Genomic DNA, 19,965 nt, shown 5'->3' with positions numbered 1-19,965 from the left:
GTTTGTGCAGACCCATCTCCGTGTTGACTTTCTGTCTCCAGTGATAATGCATGTCTCCTCTTCCTGGTTCAGGAGATTGGAGAGGAGGCCGCTTTCACAAGGGGAAATTTATACTCTGCTTCTTGGCAGAAAGGGGAAGGGCAGAGAATTCCTCTGTGTCTACTGTTTCTCAGTTGCCTTCAGCTCAATATAATCCTTATGCCAAGGTGGCGTCTTTTGGGGCGGCATACTCTGATCCCCTTCATAGGCATAATGCATCCCAAATTTACGTGTCTTAATCTTAAATCCAGTTTATAAATTCAAGCAAGAACTATATTAATCTTTATTAAAGAGTTCAGAGAAATGATCTTCAAACCATTAGTACTGAAGGACTGGTGGGAAGATGAACTTTTTCGAATGAATAATTTGATAAAATCTAGTCTCTCCATTGAAGTTAAATTCTGAGGGTCAATGACTCCCTAGCTATCCCTCCCCTCCCCATGGTCACACGTTATTATCTTTTGTCTCCTATAATTTTGTCTTCCTCAGCCTCCCCATCCATAAAACTCTTGGTTGTTCTACAGTTTCTTCCATTAAATAGCTCAAGTCCTAAAAATTTCCGAGAGAAGGGAATGTTCAGAGTGGTCTTATTTATACACCACCAGGCCCTTTTCAACATTACTGCCATGCTTTTTATACTGAAAAGGCAAGGGGCAGCTGCCTCGCTCGGCTTTGGTGTCCAGTTCAGCTGTTTCATATTCATCCTGTTGCCTTAAGCATCTGTTGACAGGTGGGAAAGCTCACCGTGAAGAGAAGCATTGTTGCCTTGGGTGGCTTCGGCCTAAGACAGGCCTGACCCCTTTGTCTGCCCCTGGAACAGAACGTGTGCGTTCCTCCCAACCCTCATTAAGTACAGCTGTTGGGTACATTTTAGTAGATGAGAGCCATTGCCACAGCATCTCTGTTCTGAGAGCTGAAGGGCAGTGTCCAGGATGTAGTTGGCCGAGGCCTGTGTGCCGTGGAACGTCTGTTAAGTGGCTGGGCCTCACTTTGGAGAAGTCAGCCCGGTATTAGTCCTCCTTGTCTCAGAAATAGAGCCTTTCACTTGAATCCCCTCTTGGGCCCTCATTTTGTACCAGAGAACCTGGCAACTGAAAGGCTCTTTTGTTGCAACCCTTCATTTTACAGATGAGGAGACTGATGACCCTTTTTTAAAAAATAAATTTATTTATTAATTGATTGATTTTTGGGTGTGTTGGGTCTTCGTTTCTGTGCGAGGGCTTTCTCTAGTTGTGGCGAGCGGGGGCCACTCTTCATCGCGGTGCGCGGGCCTCTCACTATCGCGGCCTCTCTTGTTGCGGAGCACGGGCTCCAGACGCGCAGGCTCAGTAGTTGTGGCTCACGGGCCTAGTTGCTCCGTGGCATGTGGGATCTTCCCGGACCAGGGCTCGAACCCGTGTCCCCTGCATCGGCAGGCAGATTCTCAACCACTGCGCCACCAGGGAAGCCCCTGATGACCCTTTTAACAAAGCCAGTTAGTGGCGTTTTGTCTGCCATTAATAATAATATCACAGTGTTTCAGAGTTGTTTCCCGGCCTCTTTTTGTCAGGTTTCTGGAAAACCTCTTTCTCCTCATGTTTATGATTTGGGCCTTAATCCAGGGTATTGAAATTATAGATTGGTCACAGGATTTATAGTTAGCTTTCAGAGACCTAAAAGGAAGACAAGTTCTGGGAAAATGAAAGTCCTGAGACAGTTTCTTGAGAACTGTTCTTTGAAATTTGAAAGATAAAACAAAACAACCCCCGGCCTCCCCCTGCCCCCCACTACCTTCTGTTGTATTCTACGTATGTAACCATTCCCATGCACAGTGGTAGAAAAGTACGTGTGGATTAATGGAATTTATGTATTCACTGGAGGTAAAATGCCCTGGGAATTTCTGCATTGGGTGTAAAAGCTTGGGCCTGGGGACCTCACTAATGACTTTTCAAGAGCAGTTCTTTACAGAGCCCAAGTCTTCAATCTTGTAACCGGACCATCAACCCCAGTGACAGCCCACTTTGAAGGAGGCCTCGTAAAGACAAGGTTCAGGCTCTTTCTAATGGCTTTAGCTAATGGAAAACCTGGAGGGGGAAAGTGAAATATGCCCTCAAACTTCATAGAGGTAAAAAGGAGGAAATCTCTAGAAATTCTGAGAAGCGACAGGAATTTAAAAATTTGGATTCCAAATGTAAGAAGTAGCAGTGGGTGATGAAAAACGCTTGAAAGTGCTTGCTTTTGTTATTGCCAGTGAAAAAAAAATGTGTCTCAACTTGCTTGCCTCTGGATCACCCACCTAGCAGAATAAATCAAGGCTGATCAAAATTTCTTAGGAAACGGCAAGGATCTGAAGAACAAAGCTAGTCATCTGAAGCTTTACCTCTGTGGTTGTTTCCCCATTTTAGGCACTGGATTCCTGGTCTGATATCCATCCTAGCGAGGCCTATGTGATCTGGGGGATCTACATTTGCATTTTTATCATTGCCTCTTTCTCTAAATTTGATGCATTTATGTAAAAGTGCTCTGGAAAATATTTAAAGCATGGTACTAATAGAGAATCCGTGTAGGGTCTGGTATTATCTTGAGAAGTATCATTTTTTTAAGCTAATGTTCATCTTTCTGGCTTGATACCAAAGACCCTGGTGCAATTGATAACAGCAGGACCATCATGAGACCCGTAGGTTCCCTATAGTTTGACTTTTTAAAAAAATGGTAAAATTACATTTCATAGAAAACACAAGTGGTGGATATGTTATACACAGACACAGAGTGAGTCTAAGACAACTCTAGGACAGAGACTCAAAACATTTACTACAAAATTGTTATAACAAGAAGAAAGTGTCCACTTCTTATGGCATAATATAATTTTAACATCTTAATTGAAGACTCTTCAGATTCATATTATCTAGTACTTTAGCACCTCAGATATTACTATTATTCAAATAAAAACTACACACAAGGTTTAGTATCCTTTTTTAACCTGACATTCACAGAACATAACCTCGTCGCTCACGAACAAGTGCATCTTCTTTGCAGTTATTTGGCCATCATCCTACACATAGATTTTCTCACGTTTCAGATTATTTCCTTAGGAGCGATACCTGGAAATGGAATTACTGAGTCAAAGGTTCTGAATCTATTTTAAGGCTCTTGATACATGGTGGCAAATTGCTTTCCAAAAGGCTGTGCCAGTTGACGTGTCTGGCAGCAGCAAGGCCTGAGTCTTCCTTCAGGCCTGCACATGGGTACATTAATCATTCAAAAAATACCTTAAATTTATTGGAGTATAGTGGATTTACAATGCCGTGTTAGTTTCAGCTGTACAGCAAAGTGATTCAGTTATACACACACACACACACACACACACACACACACACACATACACACATATATACATATATGTATATATATTCTTTTCTAGATTCTTTTCCCTTATAGGTTATCACAAACTATTGAGTATAGTTCCCTGTGTTATACATTAGGTCCTTGTTGATTATCTATTTTATATATAGTAGTGTGTATATGTCAATCCCAAACTCCCTATTTATCCCCTCCTTTCGCCTTTGGTAACCATAAGTTTGTTTTCTATGTCTGTGGGCCTGTTTCTGTTTTGTAGATAAATTCATTTGTATCTTTTTTTTTTTTCAGATTCTACATGTAAGCGATATCATATGATATTTATCTTTCTTTTTTTAAATGAGATATAACTTGCATACAGTAAAGTGCAGAAGTCTTCAGTGCATTAGCTTGGTGAATTTTCACATAGGTACATCTGTGAAAATGCTACCCAGATCAAAATATAAACTTGGATATTTGTATTTCCATCATCCACAGAAGGTTCCCTCCTAGCCCCATCAGTATCTACCCCCTCTCGGAGGTAACCATTATTCTGAAAGGTCCTCATTTTCCAGTGATTTCTGAAAGTTTCTTCTCTCATCTGAAGTGACTTGACAGGTGATATCTGAGAGGAGATCTCCATGTTCTTGGACCCACGCAGACTTCTCCCACCTCATGTTGGCAGGTCAGAGCAGACCTGCACCGTCTTCATTTTATTTCTGCCCAATTGCCTGTACGGAGCTTAGCTTCTTATGTGCTCGGGTTGTCTTAGGATCACTTGTGACTGTGCCCACCATATCCACTACCGTTTTTTTCCTTCACCCCAGGAATTAACAAAACCAACTGCCATCTGTTGTGAACCACATGAGGTAGCAGGTAGGGGCGATGAAGGTGTGTTACAGAAATAAAGCAGAAGCGATGCTGCCTTTGAAAGAAACAGCCCCTCACCCCGCCTGCCCCTAGCTGTCTTCTTTCTATAGATTAGTTAAAACAGAGGGCGTGTGAAGTGCTTGGTTTGCAGATCTTGCAATACGTTGCCAGGGTAGAATTGCCCTTTGTACTGAAGTCCTTAGGAAGTAGATTTAAAATGGAGTCTCCTAGGGCGAGTAGGACTGGCTGAGGATATGGTATGTTTGTGTTGGTCAGTCTGCTTTGAAGTGTGGGATCAGAGAGTGGATACTCACTTGCTCAGACTAATGGGTCATCTTGCTGTTGATTTTGATGAAAATCATGGCTCCTAATTTTCCATGAGAGCTTTATTCAGCCGACTTCATCTTTACTGAGATAGACTGGCTCTTCATGGGTTAAAAAGCACCTGAAATCCTCTCTGGTAACCAGATAGAGATCAACATCAAGGTTAGGAACATCATGGGCAAGAACTTAGGGCTCAACAGCAGTTGCAGGTATACATTCCGGTGTCCAGGTCAGAAACCGAGACATCTAGCCCAAACCGAAAGATGAGGGAGCCAGTCGACAGTGATGGAGTGTCTTCAATAGGCCAAGTACAATGTTAGGTGCTCTCATATGCTGTTCCTCATTTAATATTCACAATTAGATAGGGAGGATATTATTCCCCTTTGCTGATGAGGAGATTGAACCTGTCCAAAGTCTCATAGTTAAATTTCTTCTTTGCCATCCCCTCTTTTCCCACTATTGATACATTTCAAGATGTATATCCTCCTCCTGTTTTCCTTCTCCTTTTCATCCTTTTTGTCACTGTGGACCTTAGGAAGCCCATGAGCCTATGACCTGGAGTATATCAGCAGCCCCCATGGCACCTATAGGGGTTGCACGCACGGAGCACTCAGTGATTCCTAGGCTTGAATAACGCTGTGACAAAGACAAAGTTCTGATTCGGAAGACGGCTTTTGTAGCCACAGTCTATATAAAGGCACAAACGGTCTCTGACTGTTCCAAGGGCTCCTGAGTGATTTCTGATCAATGGAAGCTCTTTGGTTCCCCCAACTACTGCCTTAAAATCAATATCATTATCCAACACTGATCATTCAGTGTATTCCTTTGCCACCTTCCCCACTCGCATGCATAAAGCACTTGACCGTGTTTTATTTTAGTATTTCACCAGGGAGATTTCAAGCTTCTTAATTAATAACAAAAACATATTAAGCTGGAAAGAAACGGCCTGACTATAGCGCATTCCCTTACCAAGTATCTGCAGACAGGTCCCCATCTGGCATACGCACTGGGAGCTCCCATTCTCTCCAAAGACTCGTGAACGTTCACACCTACAGCGCTAGATCAGAACAGACATGAAATTCCAGCACCAGCAGGTTGTTATAGGTGTTCTCTGGAAAGAACAGTGGTAACATAATTAGTGCATCTAATTATCAGTGTGTTCACACGCTTTATATTTTCCAAGAACCACAGCAGTGCTATGCAGTCGAAATATGATGTGTGCCACATATATAATGTAAAATTTTCTAGTAGTCACATTAAAAATGTCAAAAGAAACATGAAATTAATTTTAATACATTTTATTTAACCTGGTATATCCAAAATATTATCATTTCAACATGGAAGTACTATAACAGAGATTTTACATTCTGTTTTGGTACAAAGTCTTGGAAAATCAGGCGTGTAATATATACTTTACAGCACATCTCATTTTGGACTGGCCACATTTCAAGTGCTCAAGAGCCGTATGTGGCTACGGGCTACCATATTGGACAGCACAGGCCCAAAGAAACTTGTAGTGCAACCTTTCCTATAAAGATGGAGCTACATTTGTTCATGGGCAAATTAAAAAACAAACAAACAAACAAACGGTGTGTTTATGGAACCCCCGCTCTATGCTAGGCACTGATGGGGGAGACGAAAGAGTGCAGGACAGCGTCTGCCATCAAAGCAGTCGCACCTGAGAAGTGAAGTCATTCTGATTGTAATTTATAATGTCTCCAACCACGAGGCGGTTTTTGTGATTAATTCTCAAGCAAGTGATTTAGCTCGTAAAAGACCGTGTCTTTAGAAGAAAAAGTAATCCTTGCTAGTTGAAGTAGTCAGGGATGTTTCATGGAGGACAAGGGGCATTGGACAAATATAATATTTATCTGAGATGGAGAAAGGGCAGAGCAAACAAGTTAGGCAGGGGGTACAGCTTGAGCAAAGGTGTAGGATTGCTTAAGTATCAGAAGCATCGTAAGACAGTGAGTAGATTAGCTTGGCTATAACTGGGAGTTCACATAAAGGGAATTGTAGGAAGAGAGGTGGGATTTCTTTTGGCCATATTACAGAGAGGGGAAATGTTTAGAGAGATCGCTGAGGTGCTTTCCATTAATAACCGTGATGAAAATAACAATAGCAACCAGCGTTTGAGTGATTAGAAGTCAGTCCCCCTACTAAGTGCTTTATATGTATTAGGTCATTGAATCTTCCAAATGAGAAAGCTCAATTCTCTAGAGAGGTTGAGTGACTTGTCTAAGGTCACACATTTCGAAAGTTGGCAGAGCAAAATTTTGAATCTGAATGTAATCTGAGCCCAGAGCATTCACCTTAACTATTAGCAGCTATGCTCCTGAGAAGGTTGGGGGCAGTGATCTGTGTGCTTTGTGTCATGGGAGGTCCCCACCTCTATTGACAGAGGTACTACAGGCATGCTGAGGTACCACATGGACATATGGTAGAAAATCTCCAGCCAAGGATTCTCAGCGGTTTGTTTCTTCTGAAGAGATCCAAATGGGCCCAGTTCAAATGATACCTCTGGGACTTGACTGCAGTCATTAAACATAGGTCTTTATAACCCAGTGTCCCATTAGTTGGTTTCCTCTTTTCTCTTTCCTCAGTACCCCGAAGTCATGCTAGAATACTGGAATCTTCGTAGACCATTTAGTTCAATGCTCTGATCTTATAAAAAGAGCAAACTGAGGCCCAGGGAGGAAGGGACTTGCTCAGGGTCCCACAGTTGTAGAAGTGGCAGAGCTGGGCCCTCATCAGGGTTCTTCCCACCCGGAGAGCTATGCTAACATTTTCCAAAGGCTTTCTCAATAGAAAACAACATACTCAGAATAGGAAGTGTACTTCAGTGACTCTGAGTAGTTGTTTTAGCTGTCTCAGGCTTTTTAACAATTGAAAAACTGTATCATAGATGATAGGTATCCCTGAATTAAGAGATGAATTTCAGCAATGACTGCTCTGAAATGAGTTTATGGTAAGTGGACTCAATAGTCTTATGAACTTTGATAAAATCAGATGTCCTTCAAATGGAAAAAATGTCGACCCTGCTGAATAGAATAAAATTGTGCTTAGGAATGCAGCAAATCTTTAAAACTCACATTTAAAAGAAAAGCACAGACTTTTAAAATTAAAGCCTTACTCTGAATACGGTTCCAGTTGGAGTACGAATCATAGAAAGAAAACGCTTAGCGTTAGAAACTGTACTCAGATGACCACAGAGTGGAGGCCAGGCATTCTGGCAGGTGTTCAGGCCACCTTCCTTATCTGACAAACTGCTCACCACACAGCACTCAGCGGCCCTCTAAGTCTGGCCTCAAATGTCCCACCACTTTTCTTTACCGTTTTTCTTCTGACCTCTAACATCATTTAACTTTATGGACTCCTTTGCCCAATAATACACGGTCTGTTTTTCTACTTTCCTTGGAAGAAATAACAGCCTAGAAATTGAAGGCCTGAAATAGCTGGTTGCTACTTAATGTTTGATGCTTTTTCTCGTGTCTGCCGGGACCTGGTGTTTGTCGTGCTCTTAAGCAGGGCGAGGAGGGACCAAAAGAGGCAAAGGCAGTCCCTGCCATAGTGACGCATAGTCATTTTAGAGAACAGAACAAAACTCACAAGACAGTTAGCAAACAAAAAATAATACAAGATAAACAACGAGGACATACCGTATAGCACAGGGAACTATATTCAATATCTTGTAATAACTTATAATGAAAAGAACCTGAAAAAATATATATAATATATATATAAAACTGAACTACTTTGCTGTACACGTGAAACGTTATAAATCAACTATACTTCAATTAAAAAAAGAACATATTACAAGAGTGTGCTGCATGTTGTGCAGATCTTGGGTGGAGTTGGATTAGATTGCTTCTGTGTTGCGTCGATCGATTGGTCCACGTTGACCATTCCATTTCTGAACTTCTCCCAGAGGGACAAGATGGCAGAGTTTAGGCCCCCAAATTTACCAGATGTAAGTTCTCTTCAAGCATGATGAATACTTCTCCTTCGAGGAATGTTCCTAAAGTGGGTTCTCATCCCATGAGTTTTGTGCATAAAAAGGACTCTGTAGTCAAATAATTACTTACATGCCCTCCTCTTGGAAACTGAAGAGACACGTTAGTATATTAAAGGCTTTTAGAAGTCTTGCAGCCTTGACTTGAACCCAGTATTAACCAAACTGATCTGCCTACAGAACCTTTTTTTAAAAAAAAAAAAAAACAAAACATGTTTATTTATTTATTTGGCCGCGCCGGGTCTTAGCTGCGCCACGTGGGATCTTCATTGCGGCACGCGGGATCTTTAGCTGTGGGAACTTTAGTTGCGGCGTGTGGGATCTAGTTGCCTGACCAGGGATCGAGCACGGAGCCTTAGCCACTGGACCACCAGGGAAGTCCCTGCCTACAGAACCTTAATTTCGTAACCCGTATCCTGTGGGCCTGGTGGGGTCCAGCAGAACACACTGATTGTCGGCCCCCATTACTGGCGAAATGCCTGACTCAGTTACAGTTCTGTCAGCCTCCGGACATTCCAGATGGAAGTCTTGAGCAGGAAGTAAGAAAGAGAAGTGAGCCCGAACTATTTTCACAACAGGCTTCTGACTGAAACAACTTCCCTGTGTGTGGTTGATAAACATTTTCCCTCTCTTAAGGGAAAGTCATGCACAGAAACAAGCACATATAAATAATTTACCAAGCTGTAATATGCTATAAATAACAAGCCTACTAAATAATGAATTAACCCAACTGCTGATTCATAGGTAGATGTCTCTTGTAAAGCAGCATTTTTATGGATTTTACAGCTTAGTTAATATCCACTCATATTTCATTAGGACGGTTCGGGTGAAGTATTGGGGTAATAATCTGGATATATTTGAAAGGAGCCCAGGCAGAGCTTGGGGAGCTGCCAGGATCCCTTCCTTTAAGCCAGAGCCTGAGGGGCGCTGGTACTGGGCCTTACCCTTCTCTTTCCGCCATGTTCTCAGTTTGCCCAGCTCCTCCATGCAAGCCTGACATGCTGTCCTCTCTGAGACCGGGGGCAGGGATGGAGGTCGAGGTAGCTCTGGACCAGTGGAGGGAAGAGAGGCAGACATCACTTGGGCCTACTGGACAGAGCCAGCCCATCTGAGATACCGTGACATCAGTACACAGACTCTGGGGCCCAACTCTTGGTACTTTGATCTTTACTCTATCACGTATTAACTTTGTGACCTTGGGCAAGTCCCTTAAACTCCTTGTGGCTCAGTTCCCTCATCTGTAAAACAGGGACAATAATAGTACCTACTTCCTCAGGTTCTTCTTCTTTTTTTTTTTTTTTTTTAAACAACACACATTTATTATCTCACAGTGACCTACTTCCTCAGGTTCTTATGAAGATTAAATGAGTTTGTATTGTCAAGTGCTTTGTATTTGTATTTTTAACTGTTAGCTATTATATTCATTGGGAAAGGACTGATTTAGACTCTTTATTTTGGCTTTCTCCAGCCCCAGTGTTGGACTCTGAGAACTTTCCTCCTGAGGGATTGGAGGGTCTGGTGGGGGAGGGGGGGGGGCACTCAGATACCTCCTCTTGCTTCCAAAAAATAGGAATGGGAAACAGGAACTGTGATTTCATGAGAGTCAGGAAAAACTGCTTTTGACTAACTTTCAGTTATTAAAAGTAAGAAATGTTTGTTTTAAAGGGATTTTATATATTTTTATCCGTGAGGGTTTTTTGAGAAGGAGGTGGCAAGAATGATCAGTCAAGTCACTTTGAAAAGGAGGAGATGTGGGACTTCCCTGGTGGCACAGTGGTTAAGAACCCGCCTGCTAATGCAGGGGACACGGGTTCGAGCCCTGGTCCGGGAAGATCCCACATGCCACGGAGCAACTAAGCCCGTGCGCCACAACCACTGAGCCTGCGCTCTGGAGCCTGCGAGCCACAACTACTGAAGCCCGCGCGTCTAGAGCCCGAGCTCCGCAACAAGAGAAGCCACCGCAACGAGAAGCCCGCGCACTGCAACGAAGAGTAGCCCCCGCTCGCCACAACTAGAGAAAGCCCGTGCGCAGCAACAAAGACCCAACGCAGCCAAAAATAAAATAGATGAATAAGTAAATTATTTAAAAAAAAGAGGAGGAGGAGATGTGAATTTCACAATCAAACCTTAATTTGTTCATTGGAGCTGATGCCAGAATAGGAAAGCTGCTGTTCCCTACGTGTGGTGACACCCAGTGCCCTGGGACGCGGAGCATAGAAATGGGCATCCTCGTTGTTCTAGCTCCCCTCAGGGATGGAGTGGGAGTAAGTGTATTGCCCTTTATGCCATCACACCACCAACATAAACCCCACCACCAGCCTAATGAATGGCACAGCAGCTCGGGCCCTTGCTCCAGTTTGTGGCCGCTTACAGGCCAGTGATGAGATGCCCTTTCCCCAAGTCTTCCAGTCAGTGATCAGAGCAGACATTCCTGCTTAAGCCATGTTGTAGATTTAGCTCATCACAGCGATTCTTGACAGCAGCCATCTGACGCTCCCTTGGCCCTCCCCTCCCTGGATAGCGCTGCCATTTCTCTGCATGGTAGTCTTGTGGTTTGGTCTTCAGCTTGCTGTCTGTCCCTCTTTCCCACATGTCACATGGACTTCCTCAGATCCTACCAGGAGGGCCACTTGTCCATTCTTCCTTCTCTATCTCCTGGGTTCAGAAATCTATGGGGGTCATTCCTGGTCCTCTGGCTGCCCCTCCCCCACCATCTACCCCAGCTTTAGGCTGGACCCGTGGCAGTGCCCAACTTTCTGCCCTTTAAGGTAAGGTGATCACCTTGGCTTGGGCCCTGCCTGTTAAGGTTTTTCATCTGTTTTGTAGAAAGACAATAGCGAGGAAGCAGGGGGCCTTTGGACTGACAGGGTTGAACTCTCTCAAACGTTTTCTTAAATGCCTGGCACTAAGAGGTATAGCCACTAACTTGCAGTAGACCGCAGGCTGGGGAGGTGCCTTCTAGAACAGCCAATCAGCACAGTGCCTTCTAAAAGAAAGGAAGAGCCACCCCCCTGCTGCCTTGCAGCCTTCTCCCTTAGCCTTTGGAATGAAAAGCTTCACAGCTCACAATTACCATTTGGCCAAGCCCCCTCCTCACCCCTACCCCCGTGAAGTGGAAAGAAACACGCTGGTGTGACATTCACTTTGACAAAGCTCTTCTTCTTTTCTCTACTTCTCCAACAAAAAAAAAAAAAAAAAAAAAAAGCCAAAAGAAATAAAAACAGTTGCTAAGCTACCGGGTGGGCCCTATCCGTGTGTTTTGTTGCCATCCCAGCTTTAAGGACTCGTATTATCACATATTCAGCAGCTGAAACTAAAGAAGAGGGGAAAGGGGGATGTCGGAGAGGGCTCCTTTGTCAGTTCCCTTGTCAGGTCAAGTGCTTGGCTCTGGGAATGCAGGTGACCTGGAGCGTGTCAACTACCGATTCTGTCTCCAGGTGGGAAAAAAGGAGGGGGGATTTCTTTCCAATTCTCAGACTGGTCCCAAAGAGGATGCTGTTTGGGGGCCTTGTCTTTCTTTTATATTTGTTTCACGAAGGTCAGCTCTCAAGGAAGCCTGGGTCACGTTCTTAGTTCTCTAAGCATTGTATTTTGCACACATCGCATGCAATTGATGCTACTATGGGACCTGGGCTCCAGTCGGCCCTGGTGAGCTCCTAGCTCAATGTTCCAGAAAGCCTACAAAGCCAGACCTTCCGTACTTTTCCCTAGACTGTTGTAATATTTTATATTGTTTTGTGGCTCCTGAATTTTCTTTGCAACACTGGGTCAATCCCAGGTTAAGCAAGTCTTCATTTAACCACGTTCAGTTGCCCTTTAAATCCTGCATGTTTAGAACTTGTTACTGTCTACAAATGCCAGGCCCCCAGTGGGTACTGAGGATCACTTCCCCACTCTTAGTCCAAAGGCATTAACACCAAGAATGGCAGGAAAGGCTTTTCCACCCATCACGCGTTGGTTCTCAGTGTGGGGACAATGGGAGCCTTACTGACTTTAGGCTTGTTTTCATCAACTAGCTCATTCTGTGTAATGTTAGGTTTAGAAAAAAAAAAATCTTATAACAAAAATTAATGCAGCCTGGGACACCCTTTGTGGAGGCTACATTGAAAATATATCTTAAATAAAAACCCAGGAAATTGTCCCTTCTGTGTCTCACCTGTCATAAGAAGCAGTAGAATTCTATAGCCCATTCAGTGGCATATTTAATTAAGCAACCTATCTGCTGAATGCACTGGGGGTTGGCTGACAGTACTTTTCACTGCTGATTTGGATGACAAAGGATGTGGTGAGATATTCAACAGTCTGGTGGAATGGAAAGAAACTCCCAATTGGTCACACCTACCTATTTCCCTTGGCATGTTGCATTCGCTCTGATAGTACAGAAAATAGACTGTCTTTTCTTTATTGAGAAAGTCATTGGACACCAACCTCTTGCCTTTGCTCTTCCACAGTGAGCCCTGACTGAGTTTTGCACACATTCCCATTACAGATGAATAGAGGTTTCGTCGTAGGTGGGAAACTTTTAGCTTGTCGTTTTCAAAAGAAAAGATGTTTAGGTGCTCATTTTAAGCCTAGTGCAGAACCATTCCTGGTGATCATTCTTTGGTTTGGTGGTAGTTAGTGCCTATCCCTAGGATATGATAGTATTAGTGACAATTATGGAGTGTTTACCAGACACAGGCCAAAGTACTCCATGTATTACTCCTACGTTTTCCTGTGAAGTAGATACTATTACTATTCTCTTTTGCAGATGAGGAAACTGAGGCTCAGAAAGCTTAAGTAACTTGCCTCTTAACTAGTGAGTGATAGAGTGAGGCTTAGGACCTACAGCTCCTCTACCCTGCAGCCCATGTTCTTAACCACTAGTCTACTTTGTCACTCTAGGAAGCCAAAAGGGTTGGTTTGTGATCCCAATACCATGATTAATATTAGGTGGGGGAATTACAAAGCTTTGTGGGGGGAATCTCTCCTCTGAAGTCAGGTCCGTGATGCCTTGGGGAATCCACAAGGACCTTCAAATTAGATGCAGATGTATATGTATGTATTCTGGGGAGCTGGGCCAGTTTTCATCAGCTTCTTGAAGAAGTTCATGACACAAAGATGGTTAATAACTTCCATGTATACCTAAAATGCATACAGTGCTTGCTGCGTGCCAGGCTTTGTATACACAGTGCTTTATATACATGAATATAAGCAAACTCATTTCATTCTCACCACAGCCATAGGAGGGTATGATTATCATGCCCATTTTACAGAGGGAGAAACTGAGACTAAGAGCAGTAACTTGGCCAAGGCTACAAAGCTGTAAGTGTCAGCACCAGGAGGTGAAGTCAAGCAGTCTGGCTCCTGAATCTTTGCTTTGAAACACTTTTGACTGCAAGTTCCTTTTTATTCACTTGCATATCTCCTACCACGGTGCCTGATACGTAGTGAGTTTTATGGATATTTGTTGAATTGATTCGCATACTGCCGACCTCGTGTAGATTTTGTCTTAAGAGTCATTCTCAAAAGTCTGAGGCTCCATAGATCTGGACTGGATGAACGAAGAGAATCAACACAGTCAAAAGATAATTTATCAGAGTTTTTCAAGACAGGTGGCTTGGCCAAGCATTGGCACTTTGCTTTTAGTCGGGGCTCCCTGGAGGGCTGTTGCACGGATCCCCAAGCCCATTCTTCTAGATTGTTCAAAGTGGTTATAAGGTACCTCTGAGTATGGGCTAGGTAACTTTGATGGTTCCATGAATGTAAGTGGAGTTTTGTGTCCTAATTACTATGCATAACTTCCACTACCTCTTATCTCCAAGTAATCAAGCAGAAGCCACTGAAACCTTTTGCATGTTGGCATGAATCAAATCTAGGTCTCTACGTGGTATTATCGAGGGGAGGGTGGAGGGGCACCCAAGTTCTGTTCAACTGCCCAACACAAGTTCCACTGTAGTTGAGTTTCTAGGTTGGAGCATTCTGAAAAATCGGAACAGTTGGCTGTGATTGAGGAGGGTGCAGGGTCAGCTGGCGAGCCGGTGAGTAACACGGTGGAGCAGCTTGAGTTTTTAATCACCTTGATGACATGTTGCAAGGTTTAACTCTGTGGCCTCCACTGTTCCCCTCGTTTTGCCTGCTGCGGTCTCATTTTACTTTTCATTTTATTCTCTGATCACTGCCGATGAGAGCCCTGTGTCCGCGCTGCTTCTGTTGCCTGCCTCCCGGCCTGATGGGCCTCTTTGTACTGAGGCACAGAACCCAGCTGGCGGCTGGAGTTCCCAGGGCCCGGAAGCTTCATTACTCTTTGTTGGCAGTGAACTCCAAAGTTACTGGCTTTGGAGTTGGGTTTTCTCAAGTATAATAGCTTAACATTTGTTCTCAAAGTTGAAGGTCCCCCCCCACCGCCCAAATTAATCAAGATGCATGAGCTAATTGTAAGCCAACAGATATTTTAAGAAAACTGCCCTCCAGTAGAGACCGTTGCACGAACTGCAGACTCTTTTCCCAATAATTAATATGCTTCTTTTATTTCCTTTGAGGTGGAAAACAGTTGTTGACAAGGATTCCCTACGCATTTGGTTCAAATAACTAATTTTGTACCTGGAGTACTAATTACAGTAGTGACACCATCCTTTCCTATTAGGTCTCTCACTTGAAGAACTCAAAGCCATTTAGAACCGTTGGATCTTGGGGGCTAGTTTAATCAATTCGTGGGCAGTGTAATGGTGAACACTGATCAGAAATATAGCTAACGTCTTTAATTGAGCCCCTACAAATTCAAAAGGTAATAATTCAGACAGTGAGAACAAAATAAGTCTATGACAAGAAGAAAGTAAGTTGGCAAAGGGGTTACTTAAACTGCCAAGTAGAGCACGCTTTTAGAAGTGCCGGTTCATATGTGAAGAACTGGTAAGTAGATACAAGACATTCCATTAATAGACTCAGAATCTGAAGGTTAAAAGCCATATAGCACAGCTGTTCAGTACTCAAAAAACATTTGTTGAGCAATGCTATGTTCTGGACCCTGAGAATACAATTATTTTGGTAACAGCTTTATTGTGATATAATGAAAAGGACATATAATTCACCCATTTAAAATGTGCAATTCAGTGGTTTTGAGTATATTTACAGAGTTCTGCAATCATCTCTATAGTCAATTTTAGAGCATTTTAATCACCTCAGAAAGAATCCTCATATCCTAGTATACTCGCCAATCCCCCCATCTCCCTCATCCCTAGGCAACCACTATGGGGCACAAATTTGATTAAAACACAAGATCTGCCTTTGAGGGGTTTGCACCCTATTGAAAGAGACGCCGAGCAGATAAAACGTACCCACCGTAGCCTCCTAGAATGTTGATGCTGAGAGGGACCAAGCAGATCATGGGATATAGTCTTCTCATTTGACATATGAGGAAACCGAGGCTCAGAGAGGAGAAATGACTTGCCTACGGATACACATAGAGCAGAGGCAAGATGAAAATTCATGTATGCTGCCATCTCAGCATGCTGCAACGCTAATTACAATACGAACTTTTGGAGCTCAGTGGCAGTTAAGAGCATGGATTCGAGAGCCAGCCTGTCTGGATTTGACTCTCAGCTCCTCCTTTTATAGGCTGTGTAACCTCAGGCAAGTCACTTAATCTCTGAGCCTCAGTTTCCTCTGTTGTTGAATTGAAGTAATAATTGTACCTACCTTACAGGTCTGTTGTGAAGATTAAATGAGTTAATGTATGTTAAGTATTTAGAATACTGTTTGCAATAGAAGAATTACATAAGTGATTGTTATAATGTTATTACCTAGTCATTGAACATGAAAATATGTATTTTATTAGATCCAGAAATAGACTTTACATATTTGTTCTTCAGCTTTTAAACCCTGACTGCCCTCATGCAGAGTTTCTATTCAGTTTCTTCCAACATATACTTTTGAGTGTTGGGTGCTGGGTATAAAAAAAGATGTTTAAGAAATAGTCTGTAGACTTAAGGAGTTCAGAGTCAAGTGAACAGATATGGCAGGTGAACAGATATGTAGCTATAAATCAAACTACAGGAACTGCCCCAAATGAAGTACACACGAAGTATAGAGGGTATCGGAAAGGCTTCCTGAAGGCAGTGGTCTTTGATTTGAGTTTTGAAATCTGAGTCGGATTTCATCAGGTTGAAAGGCATGAGAGAAGTCATTCCAGGGTAGGGTAACAGCAGAAGCAGAGGAAAGCAAGTATTTGCCATGGTCGGAGAAAGGCTAAGTGTTCTATGTGTCCAGAGCATAGCAAGTGAGCCTGAAAATATAGATTGGGAGTGTACTCAGTAGGAAAAGGGAAGAGAATTGATAATTATGGGCCCCTACTATGCACCAGGCTCTGTAAAGTACCAAGTACTGAATGTGTATAAGGTAACTCACTTGATTCTCACCATCATCCTGAGGAAGCAGACGCGAAGAGGTGGAATAAACTGATCAATATCACACCTAGCAAGTGGCAGAGTCTAGATTCAAACTGAGATCTCCCTCTGACCCTACTGCCCACACTCTTTCTACATACCACAGTAACCCCTGGACTTGTATGCCAGTTTGGACATTATAGAAAATGGGAGCTTTGAAGGTTTTTGAATATGGAGGAAACACGTATTCATTGTAGTTTATTTATTATTTATTCATTTATTTCTTTGCTTTCTCTGGCAGTAGGGTAGAGGACGGTTTAAATGGAGGAAAGATGAGAGACCCAAAATAATCAGTTGTGACACTTTCACAACATGTAAAAGGTAGTGAGGACATAGACTAGGGCCATGGAAATGGAGAGGAAGAGATACAAGTAAGAGAAGCTGACTGGACAGGACATGTGACCAATGCGATGTGGTCAGGGCAGAGATGAAGGAGAGTCAACCATGAAGGCCTGGTTTTCCAGCTCATATGATGTGGTGGATCGCGCTGCTACTCAGTGAAGTAGGAAGCCTGAGCAGAGGCATGGAATTAGGGAAGGAAGGAAAGTGAGCTCAGGTTTGTTGCACTTGGACTTTCTCTGAGTCTTCCAAGTGTAAATGTCCAGTAAGCAGATGGATATATTGGTCTGAAGCTTGAGGGACAATAAGGACAGAATCTGGGCAGAAGAAACGTAGCAAAGAATCAAAACCAAGGAAGCAGGAAGAACTGAAGGGGACCAAGAGTGAGTGAGAGAGATCACCAAAATCACTGGAGAAGGGAATTTGAATAAGGAGGGCGTGGTCGGTATTGTCAGGTGCTACAGAGTCGCCAAGTCAGATAGACTGAAAAATGTCCCTTGGATTTAGCAATTAGAGAGGTTATTGAGGAATAGAAAGCAGACCAAGTCTCTATTAGGGGTGGAAATCATGTGGCGTTGGCTTAAAATATGAATGTGAAGTGGATATCTGGAGACATTGAGTGTAGACCACTCTTTCCAGAAACTTGCCTAGTAAGGTGGAGAGTGATGGCAGAATCTTGAAGACAAAACATATCTTAGAGAGATTATCTTTGTGATGGGGAAATTTGATCACGTATTTTGAGAGAAGAGTCAATCAAGAGGCAGCTAATAAATGTGGAGAGATAAGATAATTGATAAAGACCTTGGAGGAAGCAGGGGAACATGGCAGCCTGACCACAGAGAGGTTAGTTGTGGACTTGAGCCCCTCCTCTGAGATAGGGTTACGAAGAAAGGATGCACAGGGCATGGATAAACTAAGGACTTTTTTCAACAGAGTCTGAGCCTTTCCTGATTAGTTCCTTCTTTAATTCAGAAGTCTCTACTTGTCTAAGAAACCTCGCTCCATTTATACCATGTAAAATCCTTATGGAAACAACAATAACAAAAAACAAACAACTTGATTAAAAATGGACAAAGGACTTGAATAGGTATATCTCCCCCCAAAGATGTACAGATGGCCAATAAGCACGTGAAAAGATGCTCAACGTCATTAATTATTAGCAAAATGCAAATCTAAACCACACCTCACACCCATTCAGGTGTTTAAAAAATACCCCCAGAAAACAAAAATAACAAGTGTTGGTGAGGATGTGGAGACATTGGAACACTTGTGCATTGGTTGGATAATAGTTCTGCTGGTCGGGGCCAGGCTTGGCTGGGCAGAGCTGGACTCACTCAGTTGCAGTCAGCGGGCGGGTCAGCTAGGGGTTGGCCTTTCTAGGATGGCCTCAGCTGGGATGGCTAGTGTCTGCTCCACCTGGACTCTCATCCTTGAGAAAATTAGCCCAGGCTTGTTCTCATGGTACAGCACAGGTCTGTCATACAAGAGAGCAAGTGGAAATGCACAGAAGCTTTTCAAGTCTCTGCTTGTATCTCATTTGCCAATATCCCACTGGCTAAAGCGAGTCACATGGCTGAGTTCAGATTCGGAGTGGGAGGGGTCTACAGAGTTAGAGGGCAAAGGGCAAGGCTATAGAGAGGCCATTAACTGGGGGCACTAATGCAGTTAATCTACTCTAGAATGCTTAGGGAAAGTCTGAGAATCTGCATATTCAACGAGCATCCCAAAGTGATTCTTATACAGGCGATTCATGAATAACATTTTCAGAAATATTAGTCTGGTGTCTCTTGGCACCAAGATTGGAACTGTGATCATGAAAGGTTCAGAAACCTGGGGGTTGTGAGTCGGGGAGCAAATATCCTCTTCTTCAGCTCTAGCTCATGATTCAGGCCGCTTGGTCTCTTGAGGGCAGAGGCTTAAACTAAAGCTATATCTGTGTTTCAGACCAGCTCATATAGTCATTTACTTCTTTACAAAGAACAATGCAGTTGGAGTAAAGCTGATAAGGTGTTATTTTTCAGTGTAAGTCAGGAAGGCATGGTTGGTTTGTTTTGTGTTGCTCTTTATTAATATGTAATTTCTATCCCAGGGAAGCTCATAGTAATGGAAATGAAGCATCGAGGTGGTTTATGGGGCGTGTGATAGGATCATAAAGTGGAGACTGTTGCTTGGACAAGACCTTTCTTAGAATAGTAATCCATGCAAGGAGAACATGAACATGAACAGGAAATAAAAGAAACCAGGAAGAAACTCCACAGGGACTTCCCTGGTGGTCCAGGGGTTAGGACTCGGTGCTTCCGCTGCAGAGGAGCCCGGGTTCAATCCCTGGTTGGGGAACTAAGATCCCACGTGGTGCATGGCCAAAAAAAAAAAAAAAAAAAGAGAGAGGGAGAGAAAGAAAACTCCATTTCTTTAGCCAGTTGTGTGAGGATTTTGTTCCTCAGACACTTAGTCAAAATGTGGGATTAGAGATATGCTTTAAGATGTCTGCCCCCGATGCGGGTCATGCGCAAGCGCAGTAGAGGCAGGAACCATGATATTGTGGGATCCAGGCACCAGCCATAGTGCCTGCCACAGAGTGAGTGCTGAAAACACTTTCGTTGAATGAATGTCTGCAGATTTCTCGGATCCATTCTCACAGAT

At 43.2% G+C, this 19,965-nt stretch overlaps 1 protein-coding gene across 3 annotated transcripts in view; it reads left to right on the top strand.

Annotated features, from left to right (window-relative positions):
• Positions 1-19,965, top strand: part of LOC137757002 (heparan-sulfate 6-O-sulfotransferase 2-like) — a 164,338-nt gene that overhangs the window by 93,929 nt on the left and 50,444 nt on the right. The window lies entirely within an intron of this gene.

This window comes from Eschrichtius robustus, chromosome X (assembly GCF_028021215.1).
Source record: "Eschrichtius robustus isolate mEscRob2 chromosome X, mEscRob2.pri, whole genome shotgun sequence".
Taxonomy (NCBI): domain Eukaryota; kingdom Metazoa; phylum Chordata; class Mammalia; order Artiodactyla; family Eschrichtiidae; genus Eschrichtius; species Eschrichtius robustus.
This window is presented reverse-complemented; position numbering and strand designations above follow the sequence as displayed.